The 24,490-nt window shown below is 42.0% G+C and overlaps 1 long non-coding RNA gene across 1 annotated transcript in view; it reads right to left on the bottom strand.

Moving 5' to 3' along the window:
- LOC138615800 (uncharacterized) overlaps positions 1–23,549 on the bottom strand; it is a 49,933-nt gene extending 26,384 nt beyond the window's left edge. Inside the window, exons 1-2 of the long non-coding RNA XR_011310553.1 lie at positions 23,388–23,549; positions 9,019–9,087 (exon numbers count right to left, since the gene is read on the bottom strand). This is a non-coding gene — a long non-coding RNA (uncharacterized lncRNA). The remainder of the gene's footprint in view (positions 1–9,018; positions 9,088–23,387) is intronic.
- Positions 23,550–24,490: the final 941 nt, after the last annotated feature.

A 24,490-nucleotide genomic window follows, 5' to 3' on the forward strand; every position in this document is an offset into this window, starting at 1 on the left:
TGTTTGTGTGCATGCTCCTTCTTAAGCTGCTCTTAAGTGCTTTAATTGGATTATCCTTAATGAGTAAACAAACAACTACAGCGGCAAAATAATAAGCAAATGAATAAACGTGTCAGGAAAGCACTTTGCCGTCTTCCCTCCTTTCTGTCTTCCTGCTTCCTTTATCAGCTCCAAACGTCCTGCCCTCTTTTTACTCAACCCTTCGCTCATTTAGTTCCTCTCATGTGTAATTATCCCGATTCAAAACGATTCAAAAACACTACTGCTGGAGAGTGTGTCACACTCGAATGAGACAGGCGGTCTTAAGTGGCTGCTTTGAAGTCCGCGACGAGCCCGTGATTAGTCCTGTGATTTATTGACAGGGGAAAGAAAAGGAGGCGAAAAACGACAAGAGAGCTGGTGAGCTCGGAGGGGGAAAATAAACAAACTGAGAATTTAGAAATGACATCTGTGAATATTATTAGAACATTAATCTGCACCGATGACACAGATGCTTAAGCCATCTCCTTCTGTTATTGTGGGAGGAGAGGAGAGAGGAGGAGAGAGGAGGAGAGAGAGGAGAGGAGAGGAGAGGAGAGGAGAGGAGAGGAGAGGAGAGGAGAGGAGAGGAGAGGAGAGGAGAGGAGAGGAGAGGAGAGGAGAGGAGAGGAGAGGAGAGGAGAGGAGAGGAGAGGAGAGGAGAGGAGAGGAGAAATGAGGACATTAGGAAATGAGAATAGGAAAGGGGACAAGGGAGAAAAAAATTGAGGAACAAGAGGAAACTGCAAGTCGGGAATGCAAGGAAAGGAAGACAAATAAAAAGGAGATGTGAAGAGAAAGAAATAGCAAAAGAGGAGATGAGACAAGGGGAGAAAAGCAGAGAATAAATGAAGGGAAGGGCAAAAGAAGAAAAAATGGGTTAAAGGAAAAGGTGTAAAGGAGAATAGGAGAGAAAAAGAGGAGAAGAAAAGTAAGCAAAGGAGAGAGGAGACAAGGAGTAAGTTGAGGAAAACATAAGAAACGAGATGAGGGGGAAAAAAGAGAGCAGCAAGGAGAGAAGAGGGGATGGGAGGAAGGAAGGAAGAGAAACAAAAAGGAAAGGAAACAAGAGAAAAGCGAAGGAGAGGAGATACGACCGGCGAGGAGAGGAGAGGAGAAGCCGAAGCACTTTACCCTTTTAATTCCAATTTATGGCGCTATAAAAAGGGCCATTTCCTAAAAAATCTATACTGAAAAATCTACGCCAAATCATTTCATCACTTTCTCTGCCCTAATTGCAGCCATATGCAATTTTAAGGGCTATTCTACCTTCTAATGGTTCCCCAGAGGAACGAGGGGTTAATTGCTGCAGCTGGTGATGTAGCTCTGCGGTCCTAAAGAGGTGAGGTTTCTCTCTCTGTCGATCACTACTCTCCTTCTCCCTGCCTCCCTCCTCCTGGGATTAGATGTCTGATACAGTGTTAAGGAGACAGACTTTTTGAAAAGGATAATTTTGGTGTATTACAACTTCAACCTTATTTTCTTTCCCTGCAGAAGCAGATTGACACTAATAATGTCATCAGTGATAATAACACTGTACTCAGCGGGTTAATATGTTGTCAGTATTTTGGGTGATTTCACCTCATCATACTGAACGGTCATGGTGTTTTCACCTTATTAGCCCTGTACAGCCGTTTCAGCACTGTAACAAGTTTAGTGTTTGGATTCTGGGTTACAGAGAGAGAAGCACCTCCAGCACAGATTTTAGAGCCGTGCCACATCTGGTTTTAGTTGTTTGCAGCATGTTTCACCATTACAGCATCTCCCCCCGTGACACCTGAGAAAGTTAGGCTCAGTGTTATTTTTTGCTTTAGTTAGGTTTGAATCTGTTAAAATAACGGCCCGGTTCAACAGTAGCAGAGAGTTTCCCGACAGTCTTTACTGGCTGGACCGCAACAGCATCACCAAATGTCTGTCACTGACTGAGTGATCAAAGTATGCCACGTTGTTCAGCCGAATGCTGCGCCTCCCTGATGCGGGGGGGTAGCAGCTCCGAGTTCGTCCTGAACTCCTCACCCTGTCACGGAGAGTGACGCCCGCCACCCTGCGAGGAAAACTCATTCCAGCCTCTTGTATCTGCGATCTTATTCTTTGGGTCCCAAAGTTCATGACCATCTGTCAGGTGGGAGGTAGACCGACCACTGCACTCAGATACAGAGACTGCATTACTGCTGCTGCTTCTCCCGGCCTGATGAAAGTGTTTCCTACACGGTCCAGCCATTTGGCCTCGTTTTGTTTTTATATGCACGGACCAGCCACAACCGAACAATGTTTTTGCAGGTCAGTTTATTTACCAGGAGATGGATTGAGAGTTGATATCAGTTTTATCTCTGTGTTTGGTGACTAGATAATCTCACATTAGTAAAGAAATGTAATTACTTTTTAAACAAGTCGTAAGTAATTCGAGATTAATTACATCTTTGAATAATGCCTACCACCGACTTGATGAACTCTTATTAAAAGTATACCTATTTAAGAGATATTTCTGAAAGTCAGCAAAGAAAAAACTGAACAGCTGTTTCAGACTCAGCAGTGATTATTGCTATTTTTTTGTCTCTGACCTACGAGCTCTGATTGGGTCTGTCAGACGTCAAGATGCGGATTCAGAAGTCTGTAACCAGGAAAGTCACTTTCAATTTACCTCCAAGTAAAATGCTGCAAATAATCTGGATAACCTGTCGGCCTGTTTACAACCTGACTGATCATCTGACCGCTCATGTTTCTTACGTTGTCATTACTTGTTTGTCCAAAATTATGAGAAAAAATGGGCCCAAGATGAACAAAAAAAAAATCAAATTAAACTAGCAGGTGGTGAGACATGAAGTGTAGTAAGTATAACATCTTTCACCAAATTAAAATATCAGAAGAATGAGAACAATAAAATGAGTGTTAGAGCTGAAGGTTTGATCCCATGGTCTGAGTTTGGCTGGACTGATCCAAACAGGTGGGTAGTACAGAGGGGGGGTGGTGAAAACATGGGAAGCGGCGACACAGCGAGCGGGAGGGGGGAGACAGCTCGTGAGGTTTGTGAAGGTCAGTGAAAGTCACAGCGCCGGGAAGACATACGAAGGATGGAGGAGCGTTTCAAGGTGGAGGTCCTGAATGCCGCGAGGCCTCCATTCCCACAACTGATTACAAGATAAACAGAGACAGATGAAGCCGAGGGGCGGCGGCGGCGAGGAGAGACAGCGGTGAAAATAGAGAGAGATTACACGGGTAGACGGAGGGAGAACAAAGAGCAGGAAGTACAATGTCACAGAGACGGAGAGCGAGACCAAGGGTTGAACCCGACTCAGCTGTGAGGGGCACCTGTTCACGGTTGGACCACCTCCTCCCGCCAGCCTTAATCAAATTTACCACAGAGACAGACTGTGACGACACCCCCCTCTAACAAGAAACCCACTGCGTGTTACATCCAAATAATCCCTACCTCTAGCCAGGTTCACACTGCGTGCCACTTCCAAAGGTGCCCCACCTCTAACTACACACCGATGCCAGGTTGCACCAAAATAATCCGCTCCCTCAACTCTAATTAACTGGCCGATATTCTGACATGGGGAGATGTGTACTGTGTGGACGATCTTAAATCACGTGATCTTATCAACACATTTTGGTTTAGCTACGTGAGCTATAGTATGTCATACATAACTAATGATTTTTGGGTCGCGTCTACAAGCCCCACAGTCGAGTGTCGGTAAAGTATGAAATCTTGCTGTTGGACTGCAGGAGGACATTTACATGTAGAAGTGTGAATCTTTACTGGTTTAACTATTCGATTTGATTACATTTCACCTGTCAAAGATTTGATTGCACGGAGCATCTTGCTGCAGTTTAGAGGGGGAAGTGGAACATTTTCTGTAGATGCAATTAACAGATGTCCCCTAAACGCCTCACACGCAGACAAATGACGACAATTTTTGTCCCTACTCTCCATAGAGATGCTAGCTCTACATTATGCTTCTGGCATTTCTTTCTTCATTTCTTTTTCTAAGGGTCTGTGTTGCGGAGAGAAGGCCATGGTAAAATAGAATTGTAATTTCATCTAAATTAACAGACTGATGTTTTTGGGAAACTACTTACGAGAAAAAAAAGACCACATTAGCCATTTGCTCATCTGTCTAAAGCAACTCATTGTAACATTTAATTGAAAATGTAATATAAATACTGACTTTTGTCCGTCATGCTGGGGTGAATAGATGGGTCACATACGAGGTGCAATGAAAAGTCTCCGAGACTGTTCTTGTTGTGAATGAATGGAGCGCAACAGTAATGGTAGGAGGAACCTATGACCTTCATGATTAAGTATTCCAGGTTCTGTCACTTGATCAACTGAGTTACACATGTTTTTGTGACCACTGGTGTGTTCACATTTGCAATTTCAACATCCATCTGAAACTTGAGCAGAGAGCAAACGTCAGGTTTTTGGGGACCAGAGAGAAATCGCAGGGAGTCAAATCCCATGAGGGGGCGGTGGGGAGCGACTATTGTGTGGTTGCGGGAGAGAAATTTGCGCGCTGTCATGTTGGAGAACTTAATTGTCATCAAGCCACAGTTCAGATACTTTGCGCTGCAAGTCGAACTCTGTGTTGACGGTCTGACCCCGGAGGACAAGTTCACGGTGCACAACCCTACGAATGTCAAAGAAAACCCTCCTGGTTGCACCCTCTAAAACTGTGAATGTCCCTAAAAACATCTCGCCAGGCTCATCATTTCATTACGAGATACTTTCTGAGGCAATTCAAGTTCTCTGCTGCCCATTTACTGAGTTTGACACAAACTCTGATGTGCGCTCTCTTCTCAAGTTTCAGGTCCACAGTAAAATCACAAATACACACATACAAGGGGTCAAAAAAATCAAGTGCATCTCAGGTGCTGATGTTGATCAAGCAACAAAACTATAAATACTTCCAAAAGTTATTACTGCCCTCTGCTTCATGAACATTTCGCTCCTTATTCGTGTGCAACAGCAACACTCTCGAAACATTTTAAACGTACCTCGTTCGCGTTTTTGAAGATGGAGGCCGCTGTTTGTTTCATCTTTCAGTTTTTCTTCGTTTGTACAATGACTGTAGTTTTTCTAAGACTTGGTACACAAGAAACCAAAAAACTGCACCGACAAACTATGTTGTGAAGAGAATCATCAAATCAGAAAACAGGTTTATTTCTGAAGCCAATTACAACTGACATTCTGTAGTTTAGTTTGGTGGCTTGTGGTTGTATTGAAGTTTTTCACAATGTGTTTAAATGACCTAAAAAGTGTCATATCTTTTATAATCCTTTTATTCTTTCAACAATAAAATCCTTGTTCTCGTCAAAAATTCCTCACTTCCCTGGAACGACTGCAAGAAAACACCAGAAAGCTCAGCTTTCCATCTTGTTTGTCTTCCCTTTAACAAGCATCATCTGCTCTTCTCAGTTCCTTCTCAGCCATCATCCCTCTTCCTTATTTCCCACATAACAGATTGACACTACTCACCGTGGCTGACAAAATTTATTAATAGCGTTTTTCTTGTAGATATGATTCAATCCATCATCACTCCTCTCCCTCTCCATCTTCTCTCCTATCTCGCCTCTCATTCAATCTGTCGCTGCCTCTCCTCCCACTCTCTCTTGTAAGAGAGAGAGAGGTGTCAGTTTCAGTGAAACAACTTAATTCTGATGTCAATGAATTAATTAGATGTGTTAATGAGCTAGCGACAGCTAACCCAAATTAAATTAATACCGTAATGGCCTCAGACAGCGAGAATTAGCTCCCATTTCAGTAAACGCTTTCTGGCGTGTACACAGCCGCCAAGGATAGGCACACCCTCACACACACACACACACACACACACACACACACACACACACACACACACACACACACACACACACACACACACACACACACACACAGCTCAAACAACATCCATCCCCCCGAGCAGATCACCATCCAGATGTAATTAACTGACTAATTACAGGAGCTCTCGCACCCCCCCCCTCGCCTCGCTGCATCTCTCTTCTCTTTCTAACACTTTGACTGTCTGCTTCTCCGTCGACTTCCTCGTGCAGCGACTCTACCCTTCAGAAGCACAAGTTTATATGATTTCCCCGCAGTTCAGTTACTTCCTCTCGAGTTTGTTTTGGTTTAGTTATTCGTCACCTGCGTGTAGCTCTAAAGAAGCGGGTAAGTGGTTGTTTAACGGCGAGCCGTTAGTGTAACTGTTCTTCCTTCCTCGTGCTCCTCTTGTCATCACACTTAAAGTCTCATTACACACAACAGGCCTGACTTAAAGGCTGTTTAGTCTGCCATTAGCTCTAATAGTGACTCCTCCACAGTTGCCACGCTCCAGCGGGCCCGCTGGTAGAAAGCGCTGCCACCAGACTACTAATCTGATCTCAGAGGCACAAAATGGCTGCTGTGTATGTGCGGTCGGTAGGCCAGGGAGGAAAATGGTGTCACACGTTGGATAATTTCAGCTTTTGGCATCGAGGTTTACTGTTCTTTGCCTGCTTGTTTCCATCTTTCTTCCTTTCAGTAACACTGTGGTGATAAATGGGGAGTTTTTAAGTTGCAACTAATCATTCAACCTAATGACGTGTTACAAAATGACTCGTGACCCTTTATTAATGACAGACTATACTAATTTCTTAAGTGTTCATAGGTTGAAGTAAATCCTTCAGGGCAAACTAGAACGGTCAAACAACACATTTTCCTGATGAATGACACAACTAGAGAAGAATATACACCAGCAAAATGTATTTTTCAGGTTCACAAGAAAGGGCTGCTTCGTGTACAAGAGTCAACAGCCATGCTCTTGGTTCTTTAAGATTGTATTCAGGCTAACATGCACACAATAACAATGCTCACATGCTTTTGTTTAGAAGGTCGAATGTAAAATACAAATGTGTCTTGGCCAAAAGCAACAAAGTTATTGCACTTTATTGTTAATCCCAGTTCAGACCAAAGATTTGCAATGAGACAAAACGTTTTAAGGATGTCGCAGGAAAAAGTTGCAGCAGTGTGAAGTGTCCCATCTCAGCTTGACTCACGTCAGCTGATGGTGTTGTCTGAGACTCGGCCTGTCAAGTCAAATGAGCAGTTTTACAACGTAAGACACGATAGTTTGAGACACCAACTCCTCTCAACAACAGAACTGCTCCAGAAAAAAAAACTATTGTCTAAAGTTTGAGGCATAAACTTGCATAAGCCATCTGGGTATTCTGTTAAAGCACCAATGGGTGGCTACAAATTCTCAACCATCACATTTTTTGAAAGTTTTTTTCGTTTCATCATAACTAAAAATGCATCTGTTGCAAGTAACTCACTATCCTCACTATTCAGCAACGCAAAAGCCTGAAAAGCTGCAGTTAAAACAGAAGTCCAGACGGTCGTTGCTGTGGAGATGATACAGTCTCATCTGGTTGCTTTTTTTTGTAAACTCTCAGGTTTCCGGTTGCAGCAGACTGACGACTTGTGAGTACTTACAAGTTTCAAATCATCTTGTCATGAATCTTTCGTTCAAACTTGCCTCATGGACGACACGAGTTCTTGAATCCATTCATCAATCAGTTGCTGAGACATTTCACTGACAAGGAATAAGATCCAATTCACCAAAGTAAGTAGGACGTATCCTCTGCGGGCCATGACTGTCTGGAAAACTTTGATGGCAAACTGTTCAGCAGTTGTTGTACTATTTTAGTCTGAAGCAAAGTATCAATTTACTGTCACTTGAGATGTTCAGTACATTGTAAATGTTGTCACAGCAGAAAAACTGTATCATCATATTTATGTTTCATCTCTCCACTTTCTGTTGGGACTGTGCATTTGCTGTGTCAGGACTTCCAGGTAATTAAGGGACAGTGTTTACTTAATAATTCGCTGCACTTGTGGGCATTTTTTATTTCATACATCTATTTATTTAAGTGTAGATTTTTTGGTCCTGTTTTTGGCCCACAATTCTCACTGACTGACTTTTATTGGTTGTTTTATTTTATTTCAATTTCTTTTGGATCCAGATTTTGTTGTGTGAGCTGTTGGACATGTGAATTTCCTAGTTAGGACAAATAATTTACCAACCTACCTAACCACCTACCTACCAACCTATCTACCTACCCACCAACCCACCTACCTACCTACCAACCCACTTATCTACCTACCAACCACCTACCTAGCCAACAACCCACCTATGTACCTACCTACCAACCCACCTATGTACCTACCTACCAACCCACCTACTTACCCGGCTCCCTACCAACCCACCAGCTATAAATGGCAACATATGAAAATGGTATCTTTATTTCTAAAATTTAAACAGGGGCAGTGACACTAGTTTCTCTGTTTTATCACTCATAAACAGGAAGGTGTTAGAAAATCGACCTACTTTTCCCCTTTTCAGGATATATGTATTTCTTTCCCTTTGTCGTTTCTCTCACCTGCTACTGCCATGAACTGGATGTGAACAACATAAATTAAACAGATTATAATCCACTAAGAGACCTTGTGACGGTGTGTTACTGCTCCATGCACACTACGTACAGTGTGTGTGTGTGTGTGTGTGTGTGTGTGTGTGTGTGTGTGTGTGTGTGTGTGTGTGTGTGTGTGTGTGTGTGTGTGTGTGTGTGTGTGTGTGTGTGTGTGTGTGTGTGTGTGTGTGTGTGTGTGTGTGTGTGTGTGTGTGTGTGTGTTCGTACAGTAGGCATGTCTGCGTTAGCATGAGTGTTTTCCTGGGGTGAGACTCTACAGGGAGTGAGCTTCTCTCACAAACACCATCTGTCAACAACAGGCTCACCTGCTAGCAAACATTTAGCTCAGGAACCATCTCGCCTGCTCACTCTCTCATACACACACACACACACACACACACACACACACACACACACACACACACACACACACACACACACACACACACACACACACACACACACACACACACACACACACACACACAATATAATTCAGCAATGTCAAAGCAGGAAATAATGTAATTTCCCACTTAGTCCACTTGACAATCTCACCTGCTTTGCAGCCTCTGGGATCTCTGAAGAATACACGTGGATGTGTGCTTGTATGGTGATGTGTGTTTCCTGGAAAGGAAGACAGAGGGAGAGAGACACATTAAAAGGACACAAAAGCACAAAACAAAAACATTTGACACCTCGTCTGAACATGAAAATTGGTGGGAAGGAGAGAAGAAAAAAAAAAAAGCAATATGCAGAGTGGAGTCGAATGAGGGAGAGGAAAGGTGAGAAGGAGGGAGATGAAGACAGGAGGGGGAGACTATTACCTGAGGTGTCTGACTAAATTAACTTCTCATCATCACTAATTAGCCCCTTGTTCCTCTGTTCCCTCCAGGTGAGTGCTCGCCATATTATTGTGTTTGTGCTCGTCCATGTGTGTTTCTCATGTGCACTGTTTGACTTGGGAACGGCATTCCCTTCTTTTAGGACTCTCCGCCGAGTCTCTGCATCGCCCAAATCATCAGCACAGATTCAATATTTTTAAAAAGAATTTCTATTTTAACAGGAAAGTCGTGTTTTTAATCATGTCTGTATGAGTACATAGTCAGATGACGGCACTTAAAAACAAAAACAAAAACTGTTATATTGGCCAAAGTTCTATATTTCACCTTTCATTTACTTGTTTTAATCAAACAAGCATGCAGACTTTTATAAATATATCCACCTTTCTCACTATTTTTTCAAAACATTTCTATACTTTCAACACAAACTCACAGCACCACCAGATAAATAACAAAAATGTATAGTACTCCTGTATCCCAAGAAAAGGACAATACTATTTATAGCTTCGTACTGAACTTGAATCGTATCACAACAGAACACATATAAATGGAACCACCTATTACGAGATCATTACAAATACAAACTAGAAGTCTTTGAAAAAATCAATAGAAAGACACATTTAGATGTAAATGTATCTCAATATCTCAGGGTACGTCTCTCTAATAAACAGAGATTAGAGGGATAAGGAGATACACTGAAGTGAAATAACAGGATAACTACATAACACAGGTAACCTGCTTCACACAGTCCTATGTGCTTGGATAAAGAGGGTATTTTTGTAACACAATCTTTTTAAATCTTGTAACAAACACCATTTCCCACAAACCCTGAAGTTGTGAGTTGAGAAATTACCTTGGAATTTTTTTTGTGCAAATAAAACTGAGTCACAGTTTTCAGTCCTTTATAGCAACTGATGGGGATGATGGACAGATTGCACTGAGTTAAAGACCACACTGGTACGGAGGCCTGGATGGGACATTATGACATACAGCCATCTCTGTGAGACTGTAATTATCGTGCGTTCAGACAGCTGGGAACTGGGAACATCCCACTTCCTAGTTCAGATCTCACGTTGAAGAATAAGCAACATGGCAACTGCCCCAAATTGTGCTCCTCATCAACATTCAAATAAACCAACACACACACGCGATATTCCCCGTTTGACAGTCTTTCGGATGTATTTTTCCACTCGGAGGACAGAACTTTCCCCACTTCCCATTTGCTCATGAATGCATCATTAAACAGAGTAGTGCTTTAAATTAAATGCTAAATGCTCACAATGGCAAAGCTAACGAACAGATGTTTAAGCGGGTATAATGTTAATATGATCAGCGTGTTAATTTAGTGTGTTAGTTTGCAAACACTGGCTACAAGAACATCTCACTTAAAAAACACAAGTGTGCACCTCATGGTGGCGCTAGACAGAAAGTCGGCGGCTCAACAAGTTACATCCTCAGGTGTCATAAATGTTTCTACAAAATGTCACTGCAATCTATTCAGTGAGGATAAAAGTTGGAGATTTTCTCTCAACATTTTCATATAATGTCTCAGTAAAATATGAATCCGTATGGGAAGGCACGAGCTGAAATGAAAAAAAACCTTAATTAGCCTGCTGCATACATCCTTCTGTTCAAATGAGGGTTTAAGATAAGTATTTCTCATATTAGCTTTGGTACATTAGTCAATGATGACAAAAGACATTCAAGCTATATATCCCGGCCCATTTTAAGCGTGTAGAATAATCTGATTATTCAAATAGATGTTAATTAGAGCTGGTCCATCAAAAGATGGCATTATTGGGAGGGATAAAAGCGAGTCATCTCTGAAGATTCCTCTAATGCCATAAAAGAACCTGCGTGAACATAAAAAGAACAGCTCGCTCTTTTTTTGTTTTTGTTACATTTTTATTTGCACCAATTTTCTTTTGTCTTCCCTCACTGTTCTTCTGCTGGGACATCATTTGAAGTGAGACAATGGCACCGGATGAATAACCTGATATAATACATATTCATGGCGTTTGAGAAGCAGCAGAGTTGATCCACTTGTTCGAGACACAACAAAGGTAGCTTCCGCTCCTCTGTTATCCTCCCTGCTCCCAATCCTTCCTCCATGCCTCCTTCAATAGTTTGCCTGTTCTTTCCTCCTTAATTATCTCTTGAAATCCCCCCTCTGTTTAAACCTTTGTCCTTTTCCTATGTGGAACCTATAAACAGACAGCAGCTTTCTGGGGGGACGGAAGAGGAGGAGGGCGAAAGAAGGCAGCAATTCTCAGGTTAATCTTCCTACAGCGAAGGTAGAGAGAGAATCTGTAGCTTTGTGTACGGTGATTTAGATTTTTACCTGTGACGTAGGGACACTGTCAGCAGCCCACAGTGAACAAAATAAGGTCTTCTGGTCATGGAAAACATGATCCCGTGATGAGTAGAGCAAACACACAAACACTCGCCGCTATATTAGCCGTGCAGTGTAAACTAACAACAGACAAGAATAGCTTTAACAGTCTCATTGCTAGAACAATTGTAATTACAATAACATTGTCTGGTAATCCTTCTAAATAGGAGCCAGGAACTAAATCGGTTTGATGACGGTAGCGCTCAGCTTAGTTGCCTTTCACCGGTTTGTACGGTAATCCTCATTAACAAAACACTAATCCCCCCTCCGTGTTGCCATGTTCGCTCCGATCCCCCTCTCCGCCACCTAAAACTTCACCGAACTTCTCGGCCCACTTTAGCAGAGACACTCAGCAGCCCAGAGGAATCACATCTGCCTCTCCACGTCGTTTGCAGTCTTTGCGCTGACACAGGAAAGGTTGGACAAAGTTTCATTGTTTTCTTTACAGCACGCGAAAAGATGTCAGAATCCTTTTACTTATCACACTAACTGTTCTGCAAATGTTTGTACTTTCATGGTACATTATGAATTATGGCCGTTATGTTCCTACATGCAGTCTATGAAACATGAAAATCTGTGTTGAACAAAGGATTGAGAAGGCTCCCTGCTTGTCGCTTGGCATTGATGCATTCGAGAAACAAGTTGAATTTGAATGTACTGTACAGCACAGTGGCGCTTCATCAGATGATATTTGTAACTTCTGCAAGATACAATACACATGTACTTATTTGAATGTAAATAATTGTCAGAATGTAGTTTTTAACATCTTACTTTGAAAAAAAAAAAAGAGTTTTGTCCAATTATTTTGAAAGAGACAGACAGTTGTGTTTTTAAAGGAGATTACGGCAGAGCCTGTTTATGATGTGCTCTCTGAACAAGCAAAATCAACTTCAATTTTCATAACTGCTTATTTATCATTTTAAATGTCCTTGACAAGAAATCACAAATTATATACACTAAGTTACTTCTGCTCAAATGTATTATGACAGACAGTTTTCGTTAAGACTTCCAGTAATAAGATTTGTCCAAATTACTTGCTCGAGGTTTTCTAAGTCAAAAGTGTACAGTGGCCCTGAGAGCTCAACGCTCTGCAGCTCAAATAAATATACAAATAGACAAAACAGAAGCCAACGGGAAAAAAAAAATAAAATCCTGTTTTGACAACACATTTAGAATAAAATAATATATCAAACTATAAAAAGATGGTGAACAGCTCCCACTACGACAGAAAAGGTTCAAACAAACACGTACACACCACCAACGGATTCAGACACCGACTTTATGAGTCACCATGGCAACAATAAGCGTCCCTGACGTGTCCATCAGTTTTTTGTTCCCTCGTTAGTTTCAGGTGATTATAACCTAAAGAAAACATAACTACGAATATTGTATGCCATTTCTACCAACAGATCCTTAAAGATAGGTGGATATGACCTCAAACGTACTCTATTATGAATTAATTATGCGTGGAGGTTTAATATATAAACACTAATGCGAACGTGCAGTAGGTCACACCACACAAAAGCAAACCATGAAGCTAGAAAACTTTTTCCACCCCATGCAACAAGTAAGTGATTTTCATTCAAGTGAGCGGTGCCACAGTCTGTGATCTGGTTTGCATTAATATATCAACGACCACCATGAAATAGGCATTTCCACAGAAGACGTTGTTACTTGATTAGGACGAGCACATGATTCAGGAAACTAAATTGAGCAGAAAGATGCCAGAGAGAATTTTAATTCTGACTTCATCGGCGATGTTTTGCATCTGTCAGGGTCCCAAACTTATACTTTCACTGTAAATACTTCCTGTCCTGGTTTCAGTACTTCACACTCAAAATAACAACCCCCATAACACTGCATTTTAAATGCAATAATCATCTCTAATAAATTTCTATGGTACAAAATAATTGCCTCTGACCAACCTACAGCTGCAGGCTCCTCACCCACAATCCTTTGCTCTCTAATTATTCAAATAACAGACAGGACTGAGAGCTGTGATTCGCCAGCCCTCTTCAATTAGTGTTGTGTTAATTAAAGAGCATCATCAGGTTCTCGTTAGTGATTAAACACCCGAGTGTGATTACTTAACTCAGCAGGACTTCTGACGAATCATCTGCCCCCTGATCCCTCCGATGAGTGTAAACTACCACGTGTGTGTGCGCATTGAAAATTTTAGCAATGTTAAGGCGCAAGCTATGGGAACAGATTCTCCCTCTCACGCTGCATGTCAATGCCGCAATGATCGCTGCATATGCAAAGCTGTGAGGACGTGTGTGTGTGTGCGTGTTTGTGTGTCCGATTAAAGGGAGATTTTTGTTCACTTGCTGATGAGGTGTCTGAAGTAAGTTAATTGCCTATCAAGAGAGCAAGCCAAGCTCTGCCTCGTGTGTGTGTGTGTGTGTGTGTGTGTGTGTGTGTGTGTGTGTGTGTGTGCGCGTGCACGCACTTGTTTTAGTGTATTTGTCAGGCCTCTGTGTGCATGTCTATGTCACTTCATAAACTAATTGCCTACCAGAGGACTGCTCAGGTCCCTGTCCTTTGCTTGGATCAAGTCTGTGCTGAAGAGCGTGTGCTGGCATATGTATGACTCGATGTACATAAATTTGAATGTATTCTGTATTGTAAAGCAATTTAGTACATCTGCTGCAAAAGGATAGCACTTTGTGAGATTTTTATTGGTATTAAACAGGATTCAATTGCTGTATTTATTACAATGAGGGAATATTCTGTTCAATGCTTGTTTGACAAGACATTTTATGGCTCTCAGGATAATTACTGTGAGTACTGTGCTATGAGTAGCAACAGTGGAAGTATTCAAACATTGTTATATCATCAGAGGATGTCCTACAATTGAATTAGGCTTTTCTGCATATGCATGTGAATGTCTTTACAGGCCTAACCGGAGAGAGATTTTAGGAGTGACTGCAGTTCACAGAAGAGACGTTTCAGAAACACGTTGTGTGGACCTGCGTGTCCAGTGAGCTGATTGGTTGATCATATCAGAAACCGGAAAACAAGAGCAGCCACACGAATGTCTCCAAACAACTTGCCTTCATGCCACCTGAGGAGGCCTGTTTCAACCTACAGAGGGAGGTTGCGCGTCTCGGTTGACAAACTTCCGACATTTGAGAATATGGTACACATCCCAGTTTAATAGTTAACGCAGGTTTCTTCTAACTATAATTGGAATGTTTTTCCAGCCTAACCAAGTTATTATTTGGAGCTGGCGCAGGATTCACATCTAGGAAACATGGTGACACCTGAACTAGCTCTATTTGCGAACGAGGGCCGAGAGAGGCAGTTAAAAGCTCCAAAGAAGCAAAGTGGACATTTAAGTCAAACAAACAGTTATTCTTGCTTAAACCTTAATTGTGAAGGTGGCAAATTAGAAAACGCTCATATGGCTTGTTTTGGAAAACAGGATATGTTTTCTTGTTTTGGGATGAGGACTTTTTGCACAAATGTCATTTTTTGGATGGCAATGGAAAAATTCAACTATTTTAGGCTGTGGCCTGTTAACATGAGTGTGGTTGGTTTTTGTCTCCCTCACTAATATTGAGGTGCAGAATATATTCCATTTAATTTGAGCAGGTAATGTACTTTTTACCCTGCTACATATATATGACTGCCTAACTATCAGTGACATTACAGATTCATATTTGATATTAAAAATATATTAAAGCAACTTACAAAATATCTGTTGTTTTATCAAATATAATGCATTGTTACACTTCCCAACAGTATATTAAGTAGATCAATTTAGCTCCTCTTTGACTACTTTAAAGAAGCAGTGTGCAGGATTTACTGGCAAGAGAATCTACGCTGGCCATGAAAAACTAGTTTGTCCCTTCTGGGCTACTGTACAAACATGGCGGTCTCTTTGGAGAAGGACTTGCTCACTGTTTAGATATGAAAAGCTAAACTAAAATTCTTACTTCAGGTGACCATACACACCTAAAAGAGTACTTATAAATATCCTATTCCATATCTGCCAAATCCTACAAACTGAACAAATTGTCCAATAATATACAATAAAGTCTAACAATGAAACAAGCCAGTGAGCAAACTTGGATTAATTAAGTAAATAATGTCGATAATGAATGCATCTTTTGCTTAAGGCTTTTACTTGTAACACAGTATTTTTACAGTGTATTATTATTCTTTATACTTTGTAAGAAATCGGAGTACTTTTTTTCCACCCCCGTCTGTGTTTGTGTGCTCTTGTTGTTCCCAGCAGAGTATTTTACCTCCAGAGGCCCGAGATGCTAATTAAGATGAATCCACCTCCACTCTCTCCGGTCCCGCCCTTCTCCCACATTCAGCAGCGGTGATATGCAAATGAGCATGTGCAAAATCTGAGGCCACACAGATCAGAGCCGCCACCATCCCGTCTGGCATATTGTAATATATAGCGTTTAAAAACACCGTCTACACACACATACATACATAGAAAATCAATATCCGGGATTTAATAATGCAATGTACTGATCCAACTGGTTTCACAGGCCTTATTCCTGGCCACCAGAGCATCGCCACGACAACAGGCACCAGAATAATAGATCCACGGCAAGTGTGCTAATTGAATGCATGTGTGTGTATGTATATATATATATACATACACACACATACTGTATATATGTGTGTGTGTGTGTGTGTGTGTGTGTGTGTGTGTGTGTGTGTGTGTGTGTGTGTGTGTAAAATGAGTTGGACATTTTTCATCTCTGGAATGATGAAGTAGGATTTAATAAACTAGGAAACACACACACACACACACACACACACACACACACACACACACACACACACCCTCAGCAGGTGAGCGTAGCTGAGTTGACACTTTGTCAGCACAGTGTAATTTGACATAATGAATGCAAGCATCGTTACTGCTGTTAATTGGCCAGACTAATTATACTCTGAGGACGTCATTAGAGAGATCCTGCCGCTCCGCTCTCTGTGTGTGCGTGAGCGTTTGTGTGTATTTGTGTGTGTTTGCGACTCAAATTGGGGCGGACTGTGGGAAAAAGTCTGGGAGAGACTGGAGGTGGTCTGAGCGCAGGAGGAGGACGGGTTAGTGCAGGTGGCCAGGCCTGATGGGGAGGGAGGAGGGAGCGGTGGCAGGGTGAGGAAGGGTACAGTTCAGGCACCATGAAGGGAGGTGAGTTTAGATTTGAAGCCAGGAAAGAGGAGATGAAGGAAGGCAGGAGGTTTGAGGAGTGAGAGCTTGATGAGTTCAGACCGTCGGGTCAAAACAGTCGACATCTTAAAAAGTTTGAAATGGGGCTGTACGAGGTACTTACATATCCATAGTCAGTGTATGAGCTGCTGTACATGGAGGTCGACGCGTCCCCAGTTTGGAGAGGTAGGCGGTTATACCAACGTGAAAGCTAAGCTCTGTACCACTGTGGAGACCATGAACACATTTGAGTTGCGATTCGGATAAGACGTCTTAACTAATTGAGAGGCCATGAACCCCGACATCAGACAAATTAAGGTGTTGGGATGATGTCCGTCTCCCCTCATCAGCTCAAACAGTGATGTTTGTGACACCTCAATCTTGCCCTCATCAGCGTTTTCCAAACATAGGTTCTAATTGAGCAGCACGTCCAGGTGGATTAAAACCCATGCAGGGAGATAAAAACTCTCGGTTCCATCATTAGTAAATCTTACATTAGGACAACCTTTGTTTTCACTCTTTTCAAACTCATTTTTTGCCACAAAACTGTCTAAATTATGTGTGCTTCAGTAACTGAGGGGCTCCAAATGAGGCATTTAGGGGACATCTGCAAATTGTAGCTATTGAAAATAATGGGTTACACTGTCCCCCTCCAAACAGCATTAATCTCTGCATGCACATCGAAGCCAAACTGCACCACCCACCAGCACAAGTAAACCTGTGGGGAACACTGCTCACGCTACCTGGATTAAGCCCTCGTCCCACTGCTGTATATGCTGTGCTTTCTGCAGACCCCTCCACCCATTAACTAACCCGCTTTATCCTGAACCGGGTCCCAGAGGGGCCTGAGTGTATCCCAGCCAACTTTAAGGGGAAGGCTGGTTACACCCAGGACAGAATGGGACACTGATCCATCACAGGACCGACACAAAGACAAAGACAGACAACCTTTGAAGCTCACATTCACACCTACGGCCGGTCAAGAGGCGGAAAAATGACAATAATAACACGGAATGACGGCAACTAATGCAGCAGCAGCAGGTCCACTACGATTTAGTAGCATTAGATCATAGCACAAGCTAGATGTTAGTGTGCTACCGATACTGTTGTTTGTGTGTGTGTGTGTGTGTGTGTGTGTGTGTGTGTGTGTGTGTGTGTGTGTGTGTGTGTGTGTGTGTGTGTGTGTGTGTGTGTGTGTGTGTGTGTGTGTGTGTGTGTGTGTGTGAGCACACTGTGGGCACAGCAGTGTTTTATAAAGTATATGTATTATAAAGTTATCATTTATGTCATATCTGCCCTGTGCACGTTTTGTTAACAAAGCCTAAAAAGCTAAATTCTTTCTCATATATTTCAATGTTCGGTGACAACAAATTGCTCTTCTTCATAAGGTGTATCAGTAAACTACGGTTCGGCTAACACTAAAATAGTTCCCTGCACAACGTACATCACAGCGTCCGTTCAAATAAAGCTCTCGGTGTTAAAAGATTGGGGGTGGGGTGGGGGGGGGGGTGTCTGTGACGGGTAAAATGTGTAATTTCCTAATTCTGATCTTGCAAGACAATCCGTCCTTATCAGTGTCTGATTCCCACATTGGTGGAAGATGTAGACGGAGAGGCTGGAGGCCATCCCTCTCTCTCTCTCTCTCTCTCTCTCTCACACACACACACACACACACACACACACACACACACACACACACACACACACACACACACACTCTCTCTCTAAACAGAAGACAGAGGCATGAAATTACATAAAGGAAAGGGATACAGATAGAACGGCTGAGAGACTAGTGAGAGAACAAACAGGCCTATCAAACGACCACAGACCCAGATAACAAGATAAGGCCTAATCAATCAATCCTTGCACACGGAGAGATTGCACTAAGTGGCTCATGAGTCCTGCTGTAAATTAAATCTGCACACTCCTTCAAGTAAGACAGAATGGTGGGAGTGAAAGTTGGAGAGAAAAAGAGAAAGAGAGAGGGGGAATAATAGAGGCTAATTTCATCAGCGCTGTCCATGATGAAGCTTTTACACGCTGGTTTGAGAGGCCAAACTAAAAGGCTGGAGGTTTGGTGATATTGAATATGAGTGGTGTGTCATGATTAGATTTGTAAGATGATAGTCAGGAATTAGATTATATGGTCTAATGCATATATCTGAAAGGGTGTCAGATCTTAAGGGTTCGGTGTGTTTGAGTTTGAGTGTGTGTGTGTGTGTGTGTGTGTGTGTGTGTGTGTGTGTGTGTGTGTGTGTGTGTGTGTGTGTGTGTGTGTGTGTGTGTGTGTGTGTGTGTGTGTGTGTGTGTGTGTGTTTGAGTTTGTGTGTCTTCAAATGTTCTTCCTGCTAAGGTGAAGCCAACAGACAACAGTGTAACACACTGTGATTCTCTTTAATTCACTCGTTCCAACATCTATCCTCATCACGTCTGTGTGTGTGTGTGTGTGTGTGTGTGTGTGTGTGTGTGTGTGTGTGTGTGTGTGTGTGTGTGTGTGTGTGTGTGTGTGTGTGTGTGTGTGTGTGTGTACAGACTCGCCGTCACCAGGCCGCTAAAACAAATAAAAAAAAGCAACGAAGTGAGCAGCAAAAAAATAAATAAAAAGGCCATGAATGTGTGTCTGCGTTCGGAGAAACAGAAGCGCCAGTGTTCCTCCGCATGATAAATCCTTTTGCTGGGTTTTCTCTCTTCTTGCCGCGCTGCCAAAGTGTGTGTTTCGTTTGGCACGCCTTCATTTTTCGGGATTTGGAAAAATGGCATCACGAGGCAATAATTAAGACTATTCAAATGTTTACTCTAACATCTACTCTGTTTGTGTGAGTGTGTGCTCTCCAGCCATCTCCAACTTTGAGTATTTATCCGGGGAAAATGACGAGTCAGCGCAGCCCGGCACCAAACATTCGTAAAGACTAATCGTCCTGATGACAGATGCATCAAACCCGTGTGTTTAAGTTGCCTCCCGCTGCCTCCAGGACGCTCACCGAGCCAAATTACAGCGAGACCACGTATCTTTGGAGAGGAGAAATTTTACAACTTAAAAGTTGGATTTATAAACAATAAATCACAATTGTAAAACTAATGTTGGTTGTATAATTGAGATGAATTGAGCTGGCTGACTTTTTGACCTTTCTCTATTTGTGCTTTTACACATTTGTTATCATTATACGCTGCCACTGCGCTTTCCTTTAAAGTTTACTTCAGTGACGGTTAAAAAAAAAAGTCACGACTCACAAATAAAATTCGAGTAAATATAGGAAATACTGAATATTGCTCATATTTTTAGCTTTTGGTGCACAGGTTGTGGTTTAAAGCATCAGTTCTACAAATGACACTGAAAATATATTTGATCACAACGTTGGGAGATCAGATCAGTCTGAAATTAGCTGCAGATATCGTTAGATAAGAATACATTTTGCTCGCCTGGTGTTGTTACCACTGTTCATGTCGCTTTATGATTCTCTACCACCGATGCAATCTTGAAACTACATCTCAAAACACCTGACTTCAACATCATCATTATAACACATGGGTGCAGCATCCAAGTGTTTTTTCTAAGCATCTAAGCCACTATATCTTCACTATAAGATTGCTTTACCAATGTTTGGTGATTATTACTGTTAGGGCAGACAGTGCATTAATATATAAATATTGTCGAGTATTTTTTTTTTTGTCAAAAAGGTCATGCTAACAGGGATGCTTTATGTTTTACATTTTACAGAACTGTCTGGGGAATCAGGGTTGATTTTATTGAGTTTTCCAGGTGGTACTTATGTTCTCATGAGCCAATTATTTTGGATCAATTTAAATCTACTATCAACAGATTACGTTTGTGCTTGGTGACATAATTACTGCTTAACCAGTTGCTGTCCTCTGGTGCAAGCAGTCGGGGGAATTTTTCACAATCTGGCAGCCCAACTGTTCTCCTATCTGATCTGCACGGCATTAGTCAGTGACCATTAATAAAACCATCAACGTAGAAACTGGTCAAAAGTGACACAAAGAGCGCGTCTCATTTTAAATGCAGAACCATAAAGTGCAAACAACTCGTGTCTGCAGCCATTAAATAGATAGTTAGCAGTAAATGAGGGTTAGATTTCATACCCTCTCTGTCACAGAGCCTAACATGACCTCACCCATCCACACACACACACACACACACACACACACACACACACACACACACACACACACACACACACACACACACACACACACACACACAACAGGAACGCATCCACCATACTGTAAATACTGCCAACAAATCTGAATTACACAAACAGAACAGTGACGCAAGGCAAAGACCTCATAACTAAAAATGAATGGGGACACACACACACACACACACACACACACACACACACACACACACACACACACACACACACGTAAAGTTGTTTGAGTGTTGTTTGGCAGAGAGGGTGGGCAGGAGATTCATGATTTTTAATATGCAGAGGAACTAAAAAGAGTGGAAAACCAGACGTACGTACACACACACACACACACACACACACACACACACACACACACACACACACACACACACACACACACGAACTATGAAGATGTTTTTCCATTCGTGTGGTGACAGACAGCAGCTAACACACAACAGATCGCTCCCAGCAGAGAGCACAGAGCGCTCACATCATTAACACCTCCTGCTGCGTATCGCCGGGCTTCAACTGTCTTGGGACGCCGAGCCAAGAGAGGGAAGGAACAAGAGACGAACACTTAGGCCACGAAGGGAGAGGTGCTATAAATGTGTGTGCTTACGTCTCTGTGTAAGCGTGTGTTGCTGCTCTCTATCTCCCAAATGCCTCGACTCATCTGCTAATTAGTCAGGAGCAATTAAGTGTGCTTAAACTAACCGCACACAGAGTCAGGCCCAACACACATCCAGGTAAACAAATAATCACAAAGGGGGCGAATGACTCACTTTAACTGCACAGGTTAATAAAAGCAAAAGAACTCCTGCAACAGAAGAAAGGAAGCGTCTGGGAGCAGAGCGGCAGACAGAGAGGAAGAAAAGAGTAATAAGGAGTGAAGAAAAAAAACCAAGAGAAAGAGATAATCATAAGTCCCAGTGGACCGATTGAAGCAGGATGGATTCTATCACGTGCTATCTCTCATTTATATGCTAATTTACACTATTAACAGAGAGTGGGAGAGAAAGAATGAGAGGGAAGAGAGTCTAATAAATACCTACTGATTGCTGTTTGTTCATTAGTAGCTTTGTTTTGCTTTTTTATAAAGAAATTTCTAACCAAAGACAAACTGTGTCTCATACCGTCTTCGGGAACTCCTAAGTAACAACAACGTGTAAAGTGGATGTTAGAAATGAAATGGAAAAAAAAAATATATATATATATATATATATATATATAAAATAAAGCCAGAAAGTGAGATGTTATCAAAGTAATTCAATTTGGATTAACGCTGCAAATCATCTCCTTTCATCCCTCCTCCCTCCCTCCTCCCCTCCTTCACTTTTGTTCCTTTATGATACTGATAGCCACTTGAGTGCTTCTCTCATTTTCTGCTTTAAGCTGCCGCCGCTGATCTCAATTCAGCTCAATTAACAGTAAATATGAGCTCACACAGTGTACTTCACTGGCCGTCACATACACGGGAGGTAAAGGAGCATAGTAAGGTTCCCCAATGGACAGACGCAGGAGTCGTTTTTTATTGGATTGTTTTTTTGTTTTTTTAATTAGTTACAAGTCTAACGTGGATTATTAGAAATATTCCCCATTAATTTTACCTTTGAACCAAGCTTGGCCCTTTTGTTTTGTTTTCAGACTTGCACAATTACTTGTAATGTCATGGCAGCATATGAGGAGCAGTGGTACACCAAAAGGAGAATTTTACAAATCAGATATGTGGATTTTGGACATTTTACAAATGATATATTTACATAATATACACAGTTCACGTCAGGTGTAAGTTCAGTCTCGTAACACTTGTCTGCTCCCTCGAAAAGTGCTTCTTTATTGCATAAACACTGCTGCTTTTTTTTAAATTTTATGTTATTCATCCCTATTTTGCAGCATTGTTCTTCCTAAGTCTGAATTTCATGTTTGTTTGTTTTTTGTTTGTTTTGTTTTTTTATTTATTTGTGAAGCAGATCCTTTCAACTCTAATGAATGTTTTTGTGTATTAACTTAGTATCTCTGGTCCTTTACTTAAGTAAAGTTACTAATACCATGCTGTGAAACAGCCCACAACAAGTAAAGGTCCTGGATTCAAAGCATTACTTACAACATAAAGTATTAAAGCAGTCAAATATTTCCCTCGGGAGATGGTGTAGATTAAAAACAACAAAAAGGAAAGTAAATATTGCACACAAACATGACTCCAGACAAAAGATAGAGATGTTTTGTACCTGCAGGATTGGTAAATAAACCACTGTTGGCTAACAAGTTCACCAAACAGCTCAGATGTGGCGGTGTCGTTGTCTACTGCAGGTTTCTGCTTCATTTGGCCCAACAAATCAATTTAATGAGGGTTTATTGCGTCTTACCAGACGGAGGTCGGTTCGTTTGGTTTCTGCGCCTTCATCCACCGGAGAGCGAACTGCTGCAGGCGGTGTTAGCGAGCTCGGTGCGGGGCCTCCAGGTGTGGAGAGGAGGTCCGCCGCTGCAGGACAGGTGGGAACTGTCTCGTGCACGTGCTGCTTTCTTACGTGAACTGACGTTAGTTACAAGTCGCGTGCATCAACTCGGAGTTGGAGGGTGTTAAGAAGCGAAAATACTGCTGGCGGGGAAAAAAAGAAAAACCGGCAACCGCGGTGGGTTTTGTTTGCTTCAGGGCCATAAAACTATGAAGCCGGACTGAAGGAACAACCTTGTTTTATAGACAATAAGAAGGCCACACTCCGGCGGCCCGTCCAGGTAGGTAAACCAACCGGTTTCACCTTGCCGAAACTTTAAATAGGGACGGTTTATTTCACACTTTCAAACTCATTTCCGGCCACACCTGTCTGAACTGGCTGCTGTGGTGTCTGACGCGCTCAGCAGCCTGGTTACGTAACCTGCGTGTGAGGCGTTCAGGGAACATCGGTCAATTGTGGCGGCTATAGTCTGCCTGTGAGGCGTTTAAGGAACATCGGTGAATTGCAACATCTACCGATAGTCTGCATATGAGGCCAAATAAACATTGGTAAATTGTAGTGTGTACCGCTGTATAATGAAGCGTTTAGGGAACATCGGTCAATCGTGGTGCCTATAGTCTGCCTGTGAGGCGTTTAGGGAATATTGGTAGATTGTAGCTACAGATAATTGCCTGAGTTACTCTTTCCCCGTCTAAACTGCATGAGTCTGCACATGAACATCGATTACACGCCGCCGCCACTGACGCAAGTAGCCTGACTTTTCAGCCTGTAGGGAACACTGAAATCTCTCAGCTTCTTAGCTCTTGACACAAGAGTTTATTATGAAGATCATCTACCCGCTGAAATAGATTATGTTCTCATCTGTTCTTATATTAATGAAAAAATAAATCCAAAGAGAACTTCACTGTTGTCCGTATTGTGTGTAATTAACCTTCAAAAATAATCGGGGGAAAAGTTGTTTTCATTTTTAGAGCGGAGAAAATGTTTTTACACCGGACGTTGTTTTTCATTTA

The sequence above is a fragment of the Brachyistius frenatus genome, unplaced genomic scaffold (genome assembly GCF_029030835.1).
Source record: "Brachyistius frenatus isolate BFR_SWC_R1_liver_20210118 unplaced genomic scaffold, ASM2903083v1 Contig_7, whole genome shotgun sequence".
NCBI lineage: Eukaryota > Metazoa > Chordata > Actinopteri > Embiotocidae > Brachyistius > Brachyistius frenatus.